This window comes from Podarcis gaigeae (genome assembly GCF_964106915.1).
Source record: "Podarcis gaigeae genome assembly, chromosome: 7".
Classification (NCBI taxonomy): Eukaryota; Metazoa; Chordata; class Lepidosauria; order Squamata; family Lacertidae; genus Podarcis; species Podarcis gaigeae.
Window position 1 is genome coordinate 45016266 of NC_139683.1, and position 6000 is coordinate 45022265.

The following is a 6000-nucleotide window of genomic DNA, read 5'->3' on the forward strand; positions in this document are numbered from 1 at the left end:
ACAAAAGCAATAGCTTGGATCCTGAGAACCAGCAGCAGAAGGTAATTCATAGAAGGGAATTTATTCATCTCTTCTTTCCCCCTTGAAGCCCCCTAAATGCTCCTCTGGGGGGGGTCAAGGGGCCCTCCTGAAGATTGTAGGCGTGTAGGGTGGAGTGCAGGGAGCTTCTGGGGTATGGCTCCCAATTCAAGGAGATTTACCTGCTACAAGTAGGTTTTGGAAGATTCCTTCCTCCTGCCCCCCAGCTTCCTGCACCTGATTCTTCACTGTTCAGGAGGAGATTTGTGACCTTCTAGAGCAGAAGCCTTCAACTTTTTCAGAGCCAGCACCCACCTTTAACCCAAACATGCACTTAGGGACCCATTTCTTAATTTTTTACCACATGTTTGTGTTGTGGTTGTTCTTCCTCTGCTGCTCAATAGCATGTCCTGATTAGGGATGTAAGAAGGAATCATTTTCCATTCCTCCCTGTTGCATGAAGTTGTTATGTACTGAGGTTCTCACCCTGGGCCAGCAGGGGGATACTGTAGATAGTTTTCACTCAGGTCCACATATGCAAATAATTGAATTGAAAGGGATTGAACGTGATGTTCAGTGAGTAGATAGTTACAGAAAGTGGTTACAGTTACGTTGTACTGGAGCTCTATATAAGCAGGCTGGCTGAGCCCTTCAGTTCAGTTCTGTTCTGGCCTGTGAATAAACAAGAGCTGTTCGAAGAATCACTGTGTCGTCTGATATGTTCACCCACAACTTAACAGAAGTAATGTTTCCATTCCTGTGCAATTTGCCTACTGTCAAAAACTGTACTATTCATATTGCTGTCCACTGTGGTGAAATTACACAATTTAGGTAATTAATTACATAAATTAAGATGGGATTGTCTAATCCCCTTTTAAAGCCAACCAAGATGGTGGCTTCTTGTGGGAGCAAATTGAATAGTTTTCCTACATGTTGTGTGACAAAGTATTTTCTTTTGATTGTCCTGAATCTTTTAATAGTCATCTTCATTGGATGTCCACAAGTACTAGTGTTATGAGAGTGTTTCTTTCCAGGCTCTCCATGATAAACCTCTATCATGTTCCTCTTATTCGATTTAAACTAAAAAAAAACCACCCACAACGCCCAGTCTCCTTGTAGTGATCTGCAGACTCGCCCTAGGCTCCTCTCTTCCCTGCCCGAGTTTGAGCTGCATATAAACGCTCCATCTGACTGAGGTTTTGGACCCTGCTTCCCTTCTCTGTGTTGCCCCCTCTGCCATCTGGATGAAAGATACTGAGACTCCAACTCTGAGTGGTGCAGTGTTTCAGTTCATTAGTTTTTGTTATTGAAATGGGAGTCTCATGGGAAGGTGATCTCATCATGTAAAAGAGAGACAGAGAGAGAAGCATACCTCCAGGTTACTTATTTTTTTAAATAGAAAAATAGACTTAGACTCTGTGAGGTAGGAGATGGTACAAAACATGCACGCAAGGGTGGCCATTTGTAATTTTCAGAGTATAATCCTCTACTTGGAGGTGTCTTCTATTGGAAGGACTGTCCAGTCAAAGTCCAGTGTAAAGATGAAGGAAGAGCAGAGGCCTTGAGGTTGCACATCAACAACTAGGAACTGGACAGCAGACTGAACAGGCACATTGGTCACCCGATCAGAGTCTTCCTATGTTTTGTGAGATGAATTGCTTTTCTGTTAAATTTTAGCAACTATTTCTCAGTCTGCATTTATACATATAAATTAGCATATGCATACCCTCCAACATTTCTCCGATGAAAATAGGGGCACCCCGTTGCATAATGATGATTTTATTATTTATACCCCACACATCTTACTAGGTTGCCCCAGCCATTCTGGGCAGCTTCCAACATATAAAAAAACATATTAACACTGAACATTAAAAAAAACCCTTCCCTATACAGGATTGCCTTCAGATGACTCGGGGTTGGATAACTCCATGCCCTCCAACATTTCTCCAATGAAAATAGGGACATCCTAATGAAAAGTGGGACATTCCGGGATCAAATCAGAAACCAGGATGGCTTCTCTAAATCAGGGACGTCCCTAGAAAATAGGGACATTTGGAGGGTTTGCATATGCAGTTTTTTAAAATGAAAATCAATGCAAAGGGTTAAATTCCCCACTTCAGATGGGGGCAAAGGGTTCAATACCCTCTCCTGTCTCTGCTGCCCAGCCTGTCAGATCTTGATCCCCTCCCATGGCCACTGTTTTGTCAAAGTAAAAAGCAATCCCAGCTTGCTAATTAAGTGCTTAACATAATCTGTAGTTTGTCCCCTGGACAACACGCCTAGTAGTGGTTTCTAGTGGGAGACACTGCCTTTGCAGATTGCTTATTACTGCCTGGCTTTCTTGTGGTCCTGCTTGAATGAAAGTATGTTGGTGAATCTCTACCACACATCTGTCTGGATGTCACAGTGACTAATACAGCATTCTGTCATCCTCCAACATTAAGCATCGCCTCCCAAACTCCAGACATATAGATATGTGATTACACTACCATGCAAGTGAAGTACCAGGCTGTGACATACCCCTCAACTGTCCCAATTTAAGCGGGACATCCTGTTTTGGGGGACCGTGCTCTTGCGCAAGTAACATGACTTGCACAGGAGCATGGCCCCAAAAGATGTGCATCCCAGTTTTACAGTGGGGCATGTTGGAGGACAAGTTGTGGTCAGTGTAAGTAAAGCTTGTGATCAGCAGCTATTGTGTCAGTCACACATGCTTAGGTTTGGTTACTGAATCAGCTGACTCAGTCAAATATGGAAACATTTATGCCACGTGGCATGGTTCTATTTCAACATGGGAGCGGCTAAATCCCAAATTTCCCTGGAAGACAAGATCACGCCATCTCACATGGAAACCCTCCACCTACTCATGGGTATATTTTGACTAATTGATGTTACTAAGTGAGGGCACAATGGCACTCTGCACATGTTTAAGGCACTTTATAGGTTGTCTGCAAATCCTGGAGAAAAGATGAGGTTTAGCAACTGGAGCCCTACAAACTCAAACCCACCCCCAACAACTGACAATTCAATCACTCAGCTATAAGCCTACACCCCTTTTTTGCAACATTTTGAATATCCATGTTCAGTTGTGCGAGCCCATGAATCCCCCCCCCCAAAAAAAATCTTATTTTCTGTATGAGTATTAACCAGATTACTGCAAAACAAAACCTCACTGCCTTATAATACACTGGCTATTGTAGTCTTACAGAAAATAAAGAAAAAACCAGCTTCCAAAAAATGAAGATTTTATGCAGTGCCATTTTACCAGCAGTGTGTCTGTCTTCATTTGCAATAGCAGATAAATAAATTCCTGGTAAAATCTGTATGACACTGCCCTTGAACATAGTCTCTGATGAGCAAGTTGATATAACATTAAATCCTTCTTCTTCTTCTTTAAATTCTAAGGCCGACTCCAAATGGGAGAATTGTGAAATAGATGGCTTTAAAAGGACAATATGACTTTAAGATGTACAAATACATAAAATCACTGAGAATTATACACTTTAGGCATTTCATGGAGCCTGAGAGAATCAAGGAACATTTCAGGGAGATTACAGGGAACACAAGGGATTTTTCCCCCTTTAAAATTGTATAGACAGAGCTGACTTTGGGCACCTGCTGAATTACTATTAAAAATTAAATTACTAAGCCTAAACTAACTTGAAATTTCTATTTCCGACCCAGTTTGGCGGTAGTTCTGCAGGCAATGCCCAAGGAGTACTATGCCTTCCTGAAGGCAGCAATGTAGCTGAAGCACCTTGCTAATTGTTCAGTCCTCTCAATTTAATATTATCAATGGAAAATGCTAGGCCAGAATCATATTCAGTCTCTGATGAGCCTCTTTCCTCAACCAAGTTATCAGAGATCCAGATTGTTACAAAGGTGAGCCTGGAATCAGAAATGGCAGATGAATCTGTGTTGCATTTAAAGAAGTTTCAGAGATACTTCTGAGTTCTTTGTACCCCAGTTGGACCCACCCTACCCCGCGTGAGGTTTGGAATCCCAGATGTCACATGGAAAAGAGACATCTCCTGTTACGGGGCCATCAAGTAACACTATCTTGTTCCCCCAGACTGAAGCGGACTGTTGTTACTTTCAGTTGCTATTTGCTCTGAAAACAGTGACTCCTGGATAACAAGGGGTGACATGACACAGACTGCAAATACCATATTGTGGCAGCTGGGAAGATAATGTGTGTTACCAGAGAATTCACAAAGGGGAAAAACTTTGAAACACTTTAAAAATGCAGGTGCACAAATTACTCATGCCAGGAGCAGCAGTGGCATTTTGTAATAAAATCGTATGTTTATTCGCCATCGTTGAAGGTGTGCACCTTACAGTTTCCAGAGAGAAGGTTGCACAATGCTGGATAGTTTGCCGAAGGATTTAATGCCTGTACAGAAAGGAAATGCAACTTATCAATTTATAGGAATATATTCCATCCTTCTCCTGCAGATGGAATGCTTGCTGATGCTTTGGGGAGTTTGGCAAATAACAGAGGGCTCCTCCAGATGATCTGCTTATTGAGCATTCATCCTGCTTTGCTTGCACAACAAACAATGTAGAGGTTAGACTATGCCCAGTCTTTATCCAGCATTCATTTGGATGTTTGCAGGTTTGTTATTCAACAATGAGCCTTCGCCCTGACTTGCTTGTGCAGTATTTATACACCTTCCTGTTGATTATTTGTTCATCCTTCACTTTCCGGTGCATTCCCCCATCACTTTCCTAACAGCAAAAGGTCTGTTTCTTTGTTTTAAAAGTCTAGAACAGGGGTCTGCAACCTTTAAGACAAAAAGAGCCACTTGGACCCATTTCCGAAGAAGAAAAAAAACTGGGAGCCGCAAAACCATTGCAACATTTAAAACAAATATATCTCCAGAGCCGCGATCTGACAGCGGGTGGGAAGGTGACGTCGGGACAGTGCGTGACTAACGCACGCACCGCCCCCATGCGACATCACAGCCAGTACAGCGCCCGTCACAGTGGGGAGTGTCAGGGCGCACAATGCGCCTCCTCCCCTCGCTAGTATCCGCCCCGGAGCCGCGGCAAAGGTGTAAAAGAGCCACATGCGGCTCCGGAGCCGCGGGTTGCAGACCCCTGGTCTAGAAGTTGCACTAGGGCAACAAAGCACTTAAATCCAAGGAGGTGCGGAAACCATTTCTGTATTTGATGGATTCCAATTGTTCTCTGTGTTCTTCGCTTATCTGAAAGTTCTGTGCCATGACAAGAAATCAGGGTTCTTCGTATTGTTGAAGGCTGTTATATCTTCCCTCCTGCAGATTTTAGCCAGTGCCAGCTTTCTGCCCGCTTTTTTGTGTTTGTTTTGGCTCTACTGAGGTTTGACTTGCTGACTGTTCTCATATGTATGTGGAAAATATACTGCAGGCTGGTTTTCTGTATGCTCCTATGTGAACTGTGGTAATTTGGGGAGGATGGCCTCCTGAAAGCTTCCATATGAATTTTTCTAATGCTGGAGGCACACTAGCTGTGTGCTCCTGTTGAGTATGTAGATTGAAAATGTCGAGCAAAAGATCTGAATATTTAAATCTCCCCTCCCCTCCTGCTTATAAAGTAGCACAACAATTACCTGAAGAAGAAAAGAAGATTATGATTTTAGCTTGATAGTGAATTGAGCGAGCTCTGGAAAAATATTAATCCCTCACATTTATTTCATGTAGAACTGGATTTGCTTTTGATACTGGAAAGGCAAAATAAGACCAGTGAGACAAGAACTCGGCCCATATTGAGGGAGTTGAAAGTGGTATTCCATTTTTGTCCCTCTTTGGTCAAACAATGCTTTTGAAAGCTGTCTGAAGGTATGGGATTAATCATAGGTTTACTGTGGTTTATTGTCTGCACATCACAGTAAAACCATACTTAATGGTTTGCCATGAACACACTGGCCTGAATCACTTTGTTCCTCCCCACTGGTGTGTAGAGGAAACAAACCACAATCTCTGCCTTAGCATTATGTCCAAA